This window comes from Ischnura elegans, chromosome 3 (assembly GCF_921293095.1).
Source record: "Ischnura elegans chromosome 3, ioIscEleg1.1, whole genome shotgun sequence".
NCBI lineage: Eukaryota > Metazoa > Arthropoda > Insecta > Odonata > Coenagrionidae > Ischnura > Ischnura elegans.
The window spans coordinates 75,568,323-75,585,922 of record NC_060248.1 but is presented as its reverse complement, the minus strand read 5'-3'; the positions used below and the strand labels follow the sequence as shown (position 1 = coordinate 75,585,922).

The window sequence follows — 17,600 nt, the reverse complement described above, 5'->3', positions numbered from 1 at the left end:
TTTTGAAGTCTCTAATTAGAATGACTGAGGAACAAATAGTGAGTGGTAAAAAATATTTTTCAATTTCGTACGCGAACAGCATTAGTTTTACATCGCTCAGCCATGAAGCTATCTCCGTAAAAGGTACTGACAGGATGGTGGGATAAGGGTAGCGAGAAACGGGGGACTCAAAGGAGAAGTGGATGGGAGGGAGACGAGATGTATACAGGTGGTTGTAGGGCGGACAGGAGGGGATGTAGAAGCGAGGGGTGGGGTTGGAGGAATGGATGGGACGGAAGAAAGTTCAACCTTCCTGATAAGGAGTGTGGCAGTGGGAGCCTGGTCACCCACGTCTCCTCTCTCGTGAGTCTCGAACCCAGTGGAGGTCCCTTTCACCCTTTCTTCGCCCAATTCTCTCTAGAGCTTTCTTTTTTGAGTCCCTCTTCTCCCCAGTTCATGCGTAGGTAGAAGGAACCAATGAACCGGCCAGAGGGCATGAGTGCATGAAACTGATTGGAATTATTTCCGACTTGTTTTTATATAACGATACGAGTACTTTAATCCGAGGGCTTGACAACGCGATAGAAATTAAGTGAGATAAATAGTTTTCATTCCGATGGATCTCCCTGGAAAACCCTCATTGTGAGAGGACGGAATGAAAAAAATCAAATGCAACAAATTCCGATCGTATTACAATCACTCGCGATAAAGACACGAGCGAGAATAACAATCGGCTGAATAAATTATAGCGTTTGAATCACTTTCCTAAAAACTAAGCTAATTTGATTATAATTATTGTTAAAAATCTGTTCTTTGGCTTTATCCAACGGAATATTAGTCATTAATCGCGATTATTTATCGCGATCGCATTTATTCTGATCCTGCGTTTCAATTTTGGTGCAACTGGAATGTTCATATCTCCAATTTGTTGGTTCATCGTCCTAAGCTGTCACTTTAGTAGCATTTGCGTGGCTTGTGGTCCTCATTTTTACTATTTTTCCTGTAATCACTTAATCCGGAAATCACGGAATCCACTTAATCACGGAAACCCGAAATAACTTCAACTTAATAGGTCACAACTATTTCCCTGCGAACAGCAAATTCAATTTAGGCATTCGATTGCATATTTTGTGTAAACCTATGTGGTGCATATTGTCGCTCTTTGGTCGTTAAATTTTCACTTTGGCATGAGAGTTAAAATTTTTTTTCCCCACATTGAATAGAATGAATACGCGTTTTTATCGAAAATTTAGTATTGTCGCAGGGCTAACTTCAGGTATGATCATGGCTAAAATTGATAAAGATCATAAAATAATTGCCTAATGAAATTATTAATCACCATGAAACAACGTCGTTTTGAAAAAGAAAAAAAATGGTTTTGGCAAGTTAAAATCCGTGTATTGTCATGCCACCATCTCTGAATATTTAATCCTTGCGGCTTGACGATCACAAAATCACACGATGTGCAGGTATTCATCTGTAAAATACATTCAAAAGATAAAAAAATCGTTTGGACGAGTTAAAATCCATGTATTTCCACGCCACTATCTCTGTATATTTATTCTGTGTGGCTTAACTATCACGAAATGACACGGTGTGCAGAGAATCCTTAGTAAAAACATTCAAAAGATTAAAAAAATCGGTTCGGCAAGTTAAAATCCGTGTAGTTCCACGCCACTATCTCTGCATAGCTATTCATTCCGTGTGGAGCTTAACGATGAGGACGACACGGCGCGGCGTGGAGAGGTTCCGTAGTAGGTATAGGTACTAGTCGATTATTCATTTTTTCTCACACCGTTCGTGGTCTCTTCCTCTAAAGACAAGAACGAGAATCATAGACGACTGAAGGAGGATGGAAGGGAGAGTTGATGGATGGATTATGCGGCGAACAAATTGACCGGGAGGTCACCAGTCTTTCTTCCGCTGCGGTGGAAAATAGGGTGTAATTAAAGAGGCGGTTGGTTGAGGCGTTGTCGGGGGACTGCGGCGAGTGTTTCGACGATTCCCGAGGCTCTGACGAAGGGTTCTCACCGTGTTGCAGCCGCGGCTCGCTAATGGATCAGCCGTCGCGGAGCTATCCGTCAGGAGACGTTTTCCATTAATTCCCTCGTTTTTCGCCATTGGGAATGGACCGCGGGGAAACGTCAGATGCGCCGTTTTTGTGATTTTTTTCAAGTCATCAATTTGATGAATTTTAAAATCAACTTAACCCATCATCAACTGTGCTTTTTTTCTCAAGCTTAGATAATAATTTATGCGTTTATAATTCGGAAATATTGGCTCTAATGAAAGACTCAAAATGCAGCCTTATCGCTCTATAAGTGAGGTCTCAGTGACAAGAATGGATTTGTGTATTACTCAAAGAGATGTTTACATGAGCATCGGGCGGGTAGAGAAATGTTCCATTAAGCATTTCCTTTTCTTTAATTTATATTTTTACTCAAAACTTTTTGAGATGGGGTGAAGCTGGACGTATTTAAAAATGCAGAAATATGGTAAAACGCGTAGGAAAAAATAGGTTTAAGGAAACTCGAGGACTGATGCTTGACACATGATTGGATACATATGTAAATCTAGCATTCAAAAGTTAATTTAAGAGATCATGACAATAAAAGGTATGCCTATTTGTTTTATGCTAAAATGCATGGCCAAAGAATGTTATGCGAGCTATATTATTTAGTCATTTTTTTATGTTATTTTCCACATGTTGAAAATAGTTTGTTGGTGTGACGTGATGTTCGTTTTGCATAATGAAATAAAATGTAATACACGTATGAAATATAATAACAAAAGTGCTCCAAAATATTAGTTATGTTTACTGCCCATATGTTAATTCAAAGTAGTATCCATTTCTAAAATTTATCCCCCTTCTATCTCTCAAGGTTTAACGCAAGGTACTCAATTAGATTTATTAATTACCTGAATCAGCTGTAAATATCCATCAAGGTAATGCAGTGACGTCTTCCTTCCGTTTTGAAACCTCTCCAATCTGTAATCAGGAAAAAAAGTTCGATTTGATGCACATATTCATGGGTTTAATTCCTTTTGCATTATATCTATGCGAAAAATGTAACCAGTATGAAATTTGAAAGAATGAATGAAAAATGAAGAATAACACCTTCGATTACACTCATATTTCTAACAATCAAAGCTAATCATCTACAATATGGTAAAGTAAGATAATAAGATATTGAATATTACTCTATAATTTAATTAATAGCTCCAGTTGTTGAATTTTGTGGCATTTCCAAGTCCCGTAGAGGTGTTATAATAATTCGGGTTCAACTTCCAGATTCCCGATAAAATCAATTCACGAAATAAATACATGAAATTCACGGAGTTTGTCTTCTTCTTTGCGTCTGGGAGCAAATTCGTGCACCAATTAGGCACTACATATACGTAGATATAGAAATGATTTAATTGGGAAATATAAATTTTATTTATTACAATAATTGACTTTCTTTTAATTTACGACGTGCTACAAGTATAGGACAGAGTATAGCATAGTATACAAATATTTTCCTCACTTATTTAGATAGATATTCAATCCTTAGATCTTGAAGAGTCGTTATCTCTTTAATGGAATACTCAAGTCAAAGATATTGGGAAAAGAAAAAACTTTTGCTCCTAGTTTGCAATTGATTCCGCCTAAACTCCTGGAAACGTACTGGTTGAATGCATTTATGTACTAATCTGCATAGATGTGCTGTCAAATTAAATAATCCCTTTTAGCAGGAATAGAAGGATCAACAATTTTGCTATTTCCACATAGCAATTTATTGGCACCGACCATGGTTTCGTTACAGAGTAACATTATCAAGGTGATCTTGATCAAGGTGGAGCACTAATGAAAAAAGAAAAGTGCTCTCGGTTCATCAGTCGAGGAAGACGAGGTATTGGCCTCTCGAAGGGAGACTTGTCGGCGGGAGAAACCGAGGTTCGAAATAAAGAGTGGGCTCAGACAGAGTCGAAGAGAAATTTCTTTGTCAGTCAGTGGTCGGCGTCATTAAATTACTATGTGAAAATAGGAAAGTGGTTGATCCTTCTATTCCTGCGATTATGGATGTACATCAAGTTACGCCCGCTACTATTAATTATAATCCCTTTTAGCATCAAATAAAGTCAAAAGAAGACGCAATATTTTGAATTACGTTTGTTCAAAAATAATTACAAAGTTTGTGATTAGGATCTGTTTGTCGAGGCGGAACTAGTGCACGGCAGTTTCTCTGGGACGAGACTTTGTCGTCGGTACATGACAGCGATCGGGCATTGAGAACTTCTCTGGCGCCTGGGATCTCGTAGCGCAGCGGCCGCAAGGCCGTTGGCCTTGGATTAGCATAGGAGTCAGTGGAGCACTAATGAAAAAAGAAAAGTGCTCTCGGTTCATCAGTCGTGGAAGACGAGGTATTGGCCTCTCGAAGGAAGACTTGTCGGCGGGAGAAACCGAGGTTCGAAATAAAGAGTGGGCTCAGACAGAGTCGAAGAGAAATTTCTTTGTCAGCATAGAGAATAGAAAGTCATCGTACCTAAGGTTTAGCATTCAAGAGAAAAGTGGGAGGAAATAGACTTATGCATTCCCAGACTTTCAATTTCTATCTCTTCTCTTGCTAATCTTGTGCTTCTTGGAAGCTTAGGTATTTTAAAGTGTATCACTCTAAGCAATTGCTAAGTTATTCATCAGATTTTTTAGTTGGGTAATTAATGCCGTTTTCTAAATGACTCATTAAGATGTCCTAGCGCCAGCAGATATGAACTTATGACTCTCGTTGTACTAGTACTTCACATGATTGTCTAGGTTGTCTGATTTTTCTATGATATATTATAAATTAGCCATTTCCCTTGGAAATATGGAGAATTTGATTTTGAATTTCCTTTCAACAAAATATGATTACATGCAGAAACGCAAGATGTCGAGAGGAAATATGAGAAAATAGTTCTAGCGTTCCTTGAATGTAGCAGTATGCATTTAATTGGACGAATTAGAAAACAATGTTGGTGGTTGCTTTCGGAAAATGCTGCATAGGTACTCGGCGATCGCTGCTCGACGTTTCACTCCTTCTACTAGGAGCGTTTTCAAGAGAATCACCCATTCTCTTTTTCAATAGAATGGGTAATTCTCTTGAAAACGCTCCCAGTAGAATAGTACGTCGAGCAGGTAACGTTGCCTACGCAGCATTTCCCGAAAGCAACCACCAACATTGATAAAAGAAGCTGTGAAAATCTTCATGCAAAAATTAGAAAACACCTAATTCTCTCGTATATTTTACACAAAATCCGTTCCTTTTATGCAATTTCGGCGTGAAATATTTTCATAGAAATTTATCCGGTGGGTTATATCAGAAATATGTCAGAGTAAGATTCTATCGCAATTGAAACTATAGCATGGATAAAAATACCGTTTCTTTCGTTGGGATTTCTTCTGGTCCTCAAGGAAATGGTCAACTTTATATCCCTGACTTTTCACCTTTCCTCGTATGATAATTTCGGTGGCATAAATAAGGGGAGTAAAAATGCTTTCAAACCCATTCGAATGTAAATGTAACGGTCGATCATTGGTATAGAATAAACGGAAGAAAGCGTTATATTAAGAAATCGTGTCGATAAAATCAGAGAGCTCTATTCACACAAAGTTAGGCATAGGTATCCATCTCAGATAATCTGTATTTTTGCTTGTAAATGAAATTTACATCACTATCTCATGAGCTTTGTAATATAATTGCGTTCCCATCCGTGATCGTTTTCATGAAACCCGAATGACAAGTAAGACGGTAGAGAGTAGCCATATAAAGCTGTTTTATCATGTATTAACATCGCTTTTATTGGCCTCAGCTTCTTTTTTTAAAGCCTACGTATTTTTTTTCTCCGCGTGCGATGTAAGTGGGTGTCTTTCTCGGCTCCGTGGAGACGGAGGCAGCTAACGTCATGACGGTATGAGGCATGGATCGGTCATTGACCTACGACTCAGTGTTTTAGCCGAGGATCTTGCTTCTTTCCATGGTAGTCTTCATGATTGGGCGTATTTCCTAAGTAAAAATGGGAAATCATGCGAAAACTTTATTTATTTTTCTGTGATTCTGGTTATCAATTCCGTCAATCATTTTGCCCGTATTATTTGCCAATCAGAGGAAGTCGATCAATGTTAAGATCATTTTTGTCCGTAATGATCTATTTTATTAGGATTATTTTTTATAATTCGATGATTATTTAGCCGGTTGCAGACAATCGTCGAGGGATAAGTATATGGCAAGAATAGAAAAGGAAGACCTATAATAAAATATATGGAACAAGTAAGAATGATTCAAAAGAGAAGAAATACTTAGGTGCGGAAATATTAGTTGATAGGAGAATTGACTGGAGAGCTTCGTCAAACCAATCTTAGGATTGTTGACCTGTGTTAATGAAGATGATTATAATTGTGCAGAAATTTCTACGTTTTATTTTGTATCGATGATTATTGTTTACAGGTATCTAATTTTCCTCTAGTAATTTTAAATATAAGTATTTTTGATGAAAAAATGAAGGATAAGCACAGCATTATTTATTTCACAGTCCTTGAACACGGCATCATATGCAGTCATACCGTTTACATGTATCTATCATAGTTAATTCAATTCATAGTATGACTTGTGAGATGTGCACTATTTCACTTGATATAGAATTTTTAATATTTAAATTCAGGAAAGTTATTTCTTCGCATTTATTACTTGCGGGCGGATGTTCACACTCCCATGAAATTCGTCCGTAATTGAATATCGTGTTGATTTTTTTCAATACGACCCAGTGACGAAATGTATTTGCATTACTCAGATGAATTTAAACACAAAACTTAAAACAAATAATTGTTTAGTTTGAACTCAGATTTTCATTAAAAATATGAAAAAAATGGATTTTCATCAACTAATAAAATGCCGTTGTACTACCCGTCCAACTCACGCTCAACTGAAGTCAAAAAGCGTGTAGAACAAGGAATAAGTTTATAAAAATAATGCGCCAAGGAAATATTAAATAAGATCCGACGAGAGGAAATTATTTCCTCATATGGGCACATCTCGCCTTATATGAACGTTGGAACGTTGGAATGCCTACGTAGCGAGAGGATACACTCAGGCGTTATTTGGTGGACATTTTCAGTCATGATGGTGGAATAAGACACAGCCTTTTGTAATTTTCTGCACTTCATTCAAACTTTAACTGACCTGGGCCTCAAATGGTACAATGAACAAGAAAATAAAAACAATACACTCATATTTTGTTGAATTATTATTGTTATTTGGTTGAATTATTTATCGTAATTATGGAAGAACACACAATATTTTTTAATTTGCTGCACTTTTATAAAACTTATAACGACCTAGACCAACGTTGAGAATGACGGTAGCCCGTAAATAGTTTTCATAAAAACCTAAGTTTGAATAAAATATAATTTTTTAGGTTTATAATTTATTATGCGCGATATAAATAAATTTCGTTAGGGAGTAGTATGAAAGAAAATGGAAGAGAATTAGCAATCACATGAAAACCTGATTTCAAATCAAGAAATCGAAATTAGATACATTTCCTAACTATCAGTGGGAAAATATGCGAGCAATTAATTTATTTTTTCTAGGTTTCTTAAATCCTTTTTTAGGTTTTTAACTTCTTACGCGTAAACCAAATAAATTTCGTTACGACGTAGTAATAAAGAAAAGAAGTCGGTTAAGTTTGAATTGTGGATAGTAACAAAATTTTGATGTTTCCTTCCATCATCACGATACGGAAGAGAATGAGGAAGTGCAAGATCTGGAGAAAGGCAAGATGGAAGAAGAAAGCAGAGAAAGTATGTGGAGCTCTCAGATCTATGTTTGGGATGGAGGGAGGGGATCTGAGGTCGTGAGCCGTGGGAGGGTGCGGGGAAGAGAGGCGGCGAAAGTTGCGAGGGTCGAGATGACCGGAAGAGAAGGAGGCTGTGGTCAGCCCAAGGGGAGGATAAGCGTGCGGTGGAGATGGAAGATCAAGGCGGAAAGAACGGGGTGGGCTACGGCCCGGATGCTTCCTCAATGCAGACCGCCCCCCGGAGGTGATGCCGGGCTGCATTAGATGAAACATGAAGAAAATTTACGTGGGATTTTTGAAAGCCCGCCTGCTTCGTCATTCAAAATGGATCGCCAAAGGGGTTGAGTGGCTCAGGAAGTTTCAATGCGTCAATGGAATAGGCATTAATAAAGGCGATTGAGAAGATGTTTAGTAAAGAACTTTCAGGTTTCACATTAACTATTGGAAATGCTATTAATTTCTTTACGAAGTTTCCAATGATATTTATTCAATGAAAAATTTGCAGTACGATATTTTATGACCTCCTTAAATATGCCTGAAGGGTAGCGTAATCCTCAGTACAGAGCGGGGTGGGCTTCGGCCAGGATGCTTCCTCTATGCAGACCCCCCGGAGGTGATGCCGTGCTATATTAGATGAAATGTGAAGGAAATTTATGTGGGATTTTTACAAGACCGCCTGCTTCGTCATTCAAAATACATCGCCAAAGGAGTTGAGTGGCTCAGGAAGTTTTAATATGCGTATGGAATTAGCGTTAGTAAAGGCAATTGAGAACAATCTATATTTTATTGATGTGGCATGCTTTCTTTGATAGGAAAATGGTAGCGGAAGCTCTGACTTGCCATATTTTAGTGAATAAGAATTCGCTATACCGTTAAGCAGAACGGATTAGTGTACGCTAATTTTCCATCGAATTCGTTTATGAGTAACAAGTGTAATGTTATTTGTTCAGATAAGAAATTTCATATTTAATATTAACTATTGTCAATTTTACGTATTTTTTGGGTTTATAATAATAATTTTTTATTGAAAAATTCACTGTACGATATCTTTATAACCTGCTAAATCATGCTCGAAAGGAAACGTAAAAATGTTAATCCTCTATAAGGGTAATCCAATTTTATTTGGGTAAATCGCCATCCATGATGTTATTCTGTGATTAAAAATGTGAATTATTCTTTCTATCGGTGATTTCTTGGAAACCTAGCCTAAGTGCCATTAAGTCAACGAAATACATGAAGACTTTTACAAATTCAAACTTCAAATCTGAATTCTTAGATATTCGTTGGCAAAACGTTATCAGCCATTTATAAAAAATACCGCAATAATTGGTTACTTCAGAAAAAACCGTAAACAATATTTTTACTAGGGAAACTGAAGGGATTATAATACATTGGCATTAAGGTAGACATGAGTGTAATGAGATAAATAAACTCAGGAGTATTCGTGTATTTGTATATTATTTCTTTATAAAATATTTTTTGCGTTATCGTCTTTTTTATGCTGCGTATGGTATGCACTTCATGATTACGTTAACTTTTTGGGGGGAAGCCTATTTTGGTTGATTTGCTTTTGCTGTCTCAACGTAAACCATTGTTCATGAGGCACACTAAAATGCAAGTGATATACATTTATTGCATATTTTGATGTGATACCTCATTGTGCCTTTAAATCGCTGAATTAATAAATTAAATCTTTAAAAATGCAAATATTACAAAAATGAGGTGCCCGTTAGTTGCACCAGAGAACATAAGCTGAGAAGAAATGTCCATTATCTATTTTCCTTTTGCACGTGACCTCGAGGTTATACTGGTGGGAAGAGTGTAATGAGATTTTACATGGAGAAAGGTGGCTGGAAAAAAAAGCTGACGTTGGCGAAGTGAGAATAATTCTCATGTCCTTAAGTTTACGCAACTCGCATTTTTTTTCGTGTTCCGTAAACGGTCGTTGGAGACTACACCTCTTCGTCCTCCCCAAGCGTTTCCTATTGCCCTTGCCAAGCGACATTCCGGCCCACCCTGTGGTTATAAGCCCACGTAGGAAAGAATCCCGAGCTACGGAAATGGGCTCAGATGCCTGCAAAGTAACGGATTATCGGATTTTGCTCGCTGAAAAATAGATGAGCGAGCAGGATATTACCTAAGCTCGCCAATCATAATCGTAGGTTTTCAGTAAATCCACGCCCCATCTATTATTTGCTCGATTTATTACCCCGGCGACTGTCAGCTGCAAATGTATGAGTGGATACGTAGATGTACGTAGATACCTACTTGGCTAGGGGTTATAGTTATTATTAGCCAGGGTATATTACCCTTAGTGTTTGCTGGGTTAATAACCCTATACCTGCTATGGATACGCAGATGTAAGTAGATAGTTACTTGTCCAGAAGTTATTATTATTGGCCAGGGTTTATTACCCTTAGTGTTTGCTGGGTTAATAACCCTATTCGTTCTTATGAACTCGCTGGTCTAACTCCAAGTCGGTTTGGAACGGGGGGTTAGAGTTAACCCACGGACGTGTTAAGTTCTAATATTCTGGAAAGGAGTGTCATTTTCTCTTCCTAGAACACCTTGCTCCGAGAGGATTTTTGCACGATGGTATCCAAATGCTTTAACCGATATTAGAACCGCGTGACCCTTAGCCAGTAGTCCGATCCCAAAACCCAATAATCAACAACGCACCCCGTTAATTCATAAATAGCCAAATTTTGAGGAGTTATGTGGCAACCATAATCAAATTGAGTCACCCATTGAGTGTAATGGCGAGAGATAAATTAATGCAGGTTGCATAATCGAATATCTCTCCGGGAGGGAGGTCGATTGCGGGGCCGAAACAGGAGGAATTAGAAGTAAGTACTTCATTGACCACTGACCTCACTTTCACAGGTAAAGGTAGTAAAATTATAAGCACCTAAAATTACAGCATTTGAATTGGCCATTGATAAATTCCCACATAATTAATAAATGAGGATGCTAGCGGATCTGAAGTAAAAGACGATTCAGTGGATTTCTCGATGAGGTAATTGCTCTCTCGAGGGCTGTGATTGCAAAAGGAATGGCTTTCCGAAATTGAATTGAGACATTTATTTTTCAGGCTAATTTATTGACGTGAATGCATTTCAATATATTCATGATGTTTTGTAAGAAGAGTGAGAGCATTTGTAATGCTTCAAAAAATTTTCTTACGGTTATGACTCCCAGTTAACGCTTTCTGACTTCAGATGAAGCTCAAGTGATCAAATTACGTAATGGTTTCATCTCCTGGAACGAAAGTTAAATAAATGGATTTAAGTGCCTTCGTTTCCGCGTTTCAGATCAATGCCCTTAAAGATTCTCCATGATTTCTAATGTATTTACTATCGACTGATAAATCACCATTGCAGAAACACAATTTTAACCGTGGAGTGCTTTATACTCCTGCGTATTTGAGTAAAATGGAGAATTTTGTGTTCAAAAATATGTTTAACCTATGGAAATGTTTGTGCACACAACATGTTTGTTTAGAGAGCGAAAGAATTCAAACACAAAAGTTTTAAGAAATGTTTTAAAATTTTTTGATTCCATTATACCGGAAAGGAAAACACAAAAATGTATATGATGTTTAATCATTGCTTTGAAATTAAAGAAGAATTTACATCGTCTACATCGATTTAAACTCTGAATAAATTATTTTATTTTCATATTACTATGGATGCGTAAACGCTGTGGTCTGTTAAAGGGTTGACGTAAAACATGAGCATAAAAATTGCTTATAATTGTATACGCTTTCTGTGGAATAATGTGATTGTAAAAATTCATCGTTTTTACTATTTTGTCCCACCTTGAATGGCTTTATCAGTATTCAAACCCAAGGTTACAGGATTAAATCTAATTTGTTCTCTATCAATCTTTACTTGTTTAAAGATGAGATAAATCACTCTAGATAAAATATGGATTAAATAAATAAAATTGTCATTTTCTTTGTTCTTATGAATTAATTACTGCCAATTGTTTTTCCTTCGTGTATTTATCCTGCACGCCCAACTGTTTGGTATATCTAAATTTTTAAATTGAGTTGCACTCGAGCTTATTCTGTTTGTTTGTTTTAGCTTATGATTGATGATACTAAGAAACCATTTTGTGCCAGCTTGAAGTTATTTTTGAGTATCGCGATGGCTATATGGAGAAGGATGCACGCGTCATTACCCGATTGCTATACGTCCCATCCCCCCTCGCGGTCTTCCCAATCCCAGCTGCCCACATCCGTTCCACTTTGATTGAGATCCCATCCCGTATATCATCTCCTCAACCGCGATCCCTCTCGTTCCATCCGTCTCCACTCACCTGCGAGCACGCTCTCCCTCGGAGTGGCGTGAAATATCTCAGCCCTGGGCTACGCTTGAAGTGCGCTCGGAAACGTCCTCACCGCTTAAATGCGCGACTCTTTGGAATATAATTCTGTTCCGTGAACATCCGTGCCTCTCTGTGACATTCGTGTTTGATTTTCTAATCCTGTCGGTAGGTTTGGAGACTAGAAAGTATTCATGCACATTAGAAATTTTCTTTCACGCACTCACTCACTCACTCCTGTGGTCTCTCAAATCCATGTCGATTTATGGTCTCTCCAACAAGTTGTCTCCAGTCTACTCCGTTGCCTTAGGTTCAATATCTTTCATCAAAAATCTAAAGCGATAATGGTACAAAAAATATACTTGCCAATCGGATTTCATGTACATATCGTCTACATATACTCGACGGAGCGGTACATTTATGAGAGACAGTAAATTGAAGTTCTGGAGGTGTATTTATTATTTAATATAAGCTGCACAATTCATGTGGAATTAAATATTGCATATATCCTATATACATTTCCCTTAAATGATGTAGTAATGAAAATATTGGGGAACATGGGGATGTAATTCAAATTTCTCTTCTACTGGTACTAAAGTTTCGTGGGGAAATAAGGTATAATTTGTGGTATTATCCATAATTTATAAACATGATGAGTTGATCAATGAAATTCATTTCTTTTCATTGCTATTCCTCTCAATTTAAAACATTATAAGGCAAAATACTGGAAAAAAGTGGATCACATTGCACTCATCACCATGCCGCGGACATTTTTGAAAACCGATTAAAATGCGACCGAAGTGGCAAGAGAAATCAGCCTTCTAATGTTTGGCATTGGGCCTCCTCAATGCAATCCCCTTGGTACATTCTTTTCAGGTACATTTCTTGGTACATTCTAACCGAGACCGGTAAGTTCACTTAGAACCGGCTTTATCCATGCGATATTTTGGCTTCTGAGTAATTTCTTGTTTTCCCTACTTTCACGACCTTGGTGAGAAACCGCATCGCAAGATATGCGACCTAGGTAATGGGAGAATTCATGCAGATGAGATCTACCACTAGAGGTCACTGCAGAGCACTCCAGAGAACGCACGCTCAGGCCACGGCTTCCTCGCATTTTCTATGCATTCACATGCACCGCGGAAGACAGGCAAACAAACGTCTCTGGGTGCGCCCTCCGGCTTGTATCAGGCGACGTCCACGGCAACCTTCCTGCTCAATGAGATGAATGCCTCGCTTGAATGGAATTCCTGCTCTTCGGTGACCTCTCCGGGTTTCATTACTTAATACTACCGCTTGCAAATTATGCACGTCCTTGGTATTCGCGCGATATCCGTGGATTAGATGGGCGCATTGTCTATCTACCTTATACCACCTGGTGCCATGCTTATCATGTTGCTTGGATCACTCTCTTCCAAGATTATGGCCATGGTCACCGCAGTATTTTTAGTTACGCGGAATTCTCATTTTTTCGTTTCAGAATGCTAATAGTTTCCAGAGGCAGAATTGTTTAAGGAAAATTGTCTGGACGCTTTATTCCCGCTCAACCGGTCTTCTTACGCGACGAATAAGTCTAGTAAAAGTTTAGCTATCAACTTAAAACTTTTTTTAGTAGATAGAGTACCCAAGCCTTTTTCATGTCAACAAATCTTTTTTCTTGATGATATTATTATTATTATATTGTACAAGTTACAAGTTGGCTATTTGCCAGGTGGTAACAGTTTATACAAAAAATAAAAATAAAAACAAAAATATTGAAAATGAGAAATACATTACCAAAATGAAACTAGAAAAGTGAATATTTAAAATTCAGTGATATTAATTTTCCAGTATTAATCCTCTACACCTCTTCTTGAAAATCCTTACGTTGTTAGGGTAGGGCTTAAACAGTTCTGCAGGGAGTCTATTCCATTCCGTAATCGTCCTGTTGAGGTACGAGAATTTCTTTACGTCAGTCCTTTGCGGCCGGCATTTCATCTTGTATTGGTGATCATGCCTACCAATATAGCTGTGATCATTTTACTTATGTAACAGCTAAAAATAATAAAATCATAAGCACGGAAAAGTGTTGCGGTAAAACCTTGGCATTTCTATTGGTCATAGGTTAATTCCCACAAAAATTAACAAATGAGGATGGTAGTGGGTCTGAAACAAAATACGGTTCAGTGGATTTCTCGGTGAAGTAATGCTTTCCAAAAAATTACTTTTCCTGAGGTAAAATATTTATAACCGTGAAGCAGGATAGCGTTGACGAAATTTTACTCGGTGTACCTTTAAATTTTCAAGATGATAATTTAACTTTTTAACTAGTCATTCGTCGCAAATACGCACAAAATATGACAGGTCTCAGCAGACAGTTGCGTCATCTAAACGAAAAAATACGTTGTGTACCATGCAGTATATCCTGGTTAATATGTTAAATTCCCTGATTACTTTGCAATGATACTGGTTACAATCGTATTTACGGAGGCTTATGCATTTCGATGACTGGCAAGAATAAGCACAAGCCATCTGGAGAAAAAGAAATTCACATGGAATGAGTCTCAAAGGAGATGGATGGGATGAAAATACCAAAGCATCAAGTGTTCAAGGTCTTATGCGGGATGAAAAATAGCTCGTTATGAGTGGCAGAAATCACGATAATTCTTGAGTATTGGTAGACTTCGTCATTATCACTTGTCATCAACCCTCAGGTTCATTCGATGGAACTTTACCATATCCGATCATTAGTATAGTACTCTAGTGGCATTTTTTGTGCATGTTTAATCATTATAGAATACTATACCACATGATATCACGCATAGGTAAATATATAAATTGTCACCAATAATATGTTACAATATACTGAACCTAGAAACAAACGGAGTGATTGCATTTATTACAATGTTTGCACATGAGACTAATATCTTAAAGGGGTTAACATTTATTAAATTCATGGTATAATTTATCCATATGTACAATTAGCCCATCGCTATCCTAATTTTTCAGTGTACCTTGCGTAGGTATGTGCATGTGCTATAATGAGATGGGAAATTAACATGGTATCGAATATACTTTTTTGCAACTTCGGTAATCGTTGCCAAATGTCTTCATGTATTCTGTAAGCAGCTGTGTGAGAATAACCGAACTGTTTTCATATGAGTTGGCTATTTCAATACATTTTTCATGTACGTCGCTGTTACACGTTGTCAATGATTTGTCATGTGAACCTCGAAACAATGCCTGATTGAAATCGATTCTGAAGGTCGCTCATCTTGAAAATCACTATCCCTTGCAAACAAAATGGCAATCTTTCCGTTCTTGAGTTTTACTCATGTAACTTTGGATGAATAATTCATGGGTACAATCCTTCTAAACGATGCGATTTAATTATGGTTTTGGCTCCGTGGTCATAACTGCGCCAAAAAAGGCTGTTTGACTCCAACATCATGTCTGTACAACGCGCATTTGGCGGGGCTTCGTGTCGATCCTCAGAACTTTGTACTCGCGTCTCTCGGTGACGCAGGGATGGGCTCTATAGAATTCATGACGAGGCGTGAATTGCGTCGTGGTGGCTATGACCACCAAGCTGATGGTTATCACCCCGGCTATAACAAAAGAGGATCCTCAAGCTGCCTTCTAAATGTGTTGCCTCCCTCCGCGCATTTAAATTGGTTTACAAAAGTCGCCACTCGTGTCGCTGGCGGACAAATTGATCCGAGTTTCACGAGGAAATGAGGAATACTTAATTAGGGGTATCAAATGAAATTTATACGCATTATGATGTAATCTATCAAATTGATAACTTTTTGATGCCATTTCTCGAAATTACAAACATTGTTCTGCAAAATATTGAAAATAAAAGTGTATCGCACTGCAGTCATCACCGCACCGTAGACATTTTTGAAGGCCGATTAAAATACGACCGAAGTGGCAACAGAATTCAGCCTTCTATGGGATAGAATTGGGCATCCCCTATGCAATCTCATTGGTTATCACTTCGGCCGCGCGAGGAATGACATCATCAATGCATTTGCGGGCGCTTTATTTGGCATTGACATGAGTTGGAATTATGAAAAGTTTTTTTCAAACTCGTTTGTGTGCAAAGTGTAAAAATTCCATAGAGGAAAATTCATTTTCCTTGACCGGGATACGTGCTCGGATATGCTGAATCTGCGAAGATTGTAATGCCGCTTGAGCTGCGAACCTTTTCCATCGTCGCAGTTTTGGTGGCACACAGTTCTTTCACTGAATTTTCGTACTTCAATATGCAAAAGAGGATGACTTCGTAAATTTACGCCTCCGGCTGATTCGCGGTAATATTCTGGAATAAATTATATTTGGAGCATATTATTCATAGTTTAGCGCTTTTCAACGCAGAAAAGTAATTCAGATCTATTGTTTTAAGCATTACATTATTCCGGGAGTTTATAAATGAATATCGGGGTTTTAACGCTTTATAATATTTATTACATAATACTTACAGTTATAAATTATTTGTCAAATGATAGAGCAGCTCAAAAAGTTTTGTTATTTAGCACCAATGCGCATGTGTGTGAAATGTTTCCGCTGCGATCCTCTAGAAAGCGGTAGTAGCGACTATGGATTACCTGCCAACTTCACCATGGAAATGCTGTTTCGTGACGATGATGATTTTCTGGATCATGTTGTCTTCAGTGATGAATCGACCTTTAACCTCAGTGGACATGTAAACACTCATAATTTGCGTATCTGGGGTTGCTGTGCATCACACGTTGCACAGTAACTACAGATTCAGTCGTTGCAAACAGTAAAAAAACAAAACGCTTTCTGTTCACTAGCCGCCATATTTGCTACTACCGCTTTCAAGCGGATCGCGGCGGAAACATTTCACGCACAAGTGCATTGCTGCTATGTAACAAAACTTTTTGAGTTGCTCTTTCATTTGATATATAATTGATAACTGCAAGTATAATGTAATAAATGTTATAAAGTGTTAAAACTCCGATATTCATTTATAAACACCCTATATTCTCCCTGGTTTGCCCTGCTCAGTAAAGAGAAGCTTGCCTGTTGTCTGGGGAGAACTTATTGCAATTGAAGCCATTCGTCACGTGCCCTCTTCTGAGGGTCTAAGATGGGAGAATATATATTGACGCAGAAATGAGAACGACACAAAGTTATGTAGAAAGCCTTAAAGAGATATGCTTGGGTAGTATAAGAAGCGTTGGATATATTAGATGAGGACGCGGGGCAATCGCGAAAGAGGTTCTTCATATTAATAAGTGAAATACAGCAATTTTTTTTCCCTTGGGGTATCATATGTAGATAAAAATATCCATATGAACGTATATTCAAGTTAAACTAAAAACCTCGAGATTATTTTGCGAGAAAAATATTTTGCAATTTATAAGAAGTTAATTTTTAAAATTTTTTTCGAAATCATGGATTAGATCACAAAATTCATTGCATGTATTCGTACCTTATTATCGTAGAACATTGTATTTTTCTACGCATAAAATATA

The 17,600-nt window shown here is 37.7% G+C and overlaps 1 protein-coding gene across 1 annotated transcript in view; it reads right to left on the bottom strand.

The window, feature by feature from the left end:
- The window catches only part of LOC124156027, a 346,266-nt gene that overhangs the window by 242,237 nt on the left and 86,429 nt on the right, over nt 1-17,600 (bottom strand). The window contains exon 2 of the mRNA XM_046530314.1: nt 2,899-2,968. The gene's annotated coding sequence lies outside the window, so the exon portion shown is untranslated. The remainder of the gene's footprint in view (nt 1-2,898; nt 2,969-17,600) is intronic.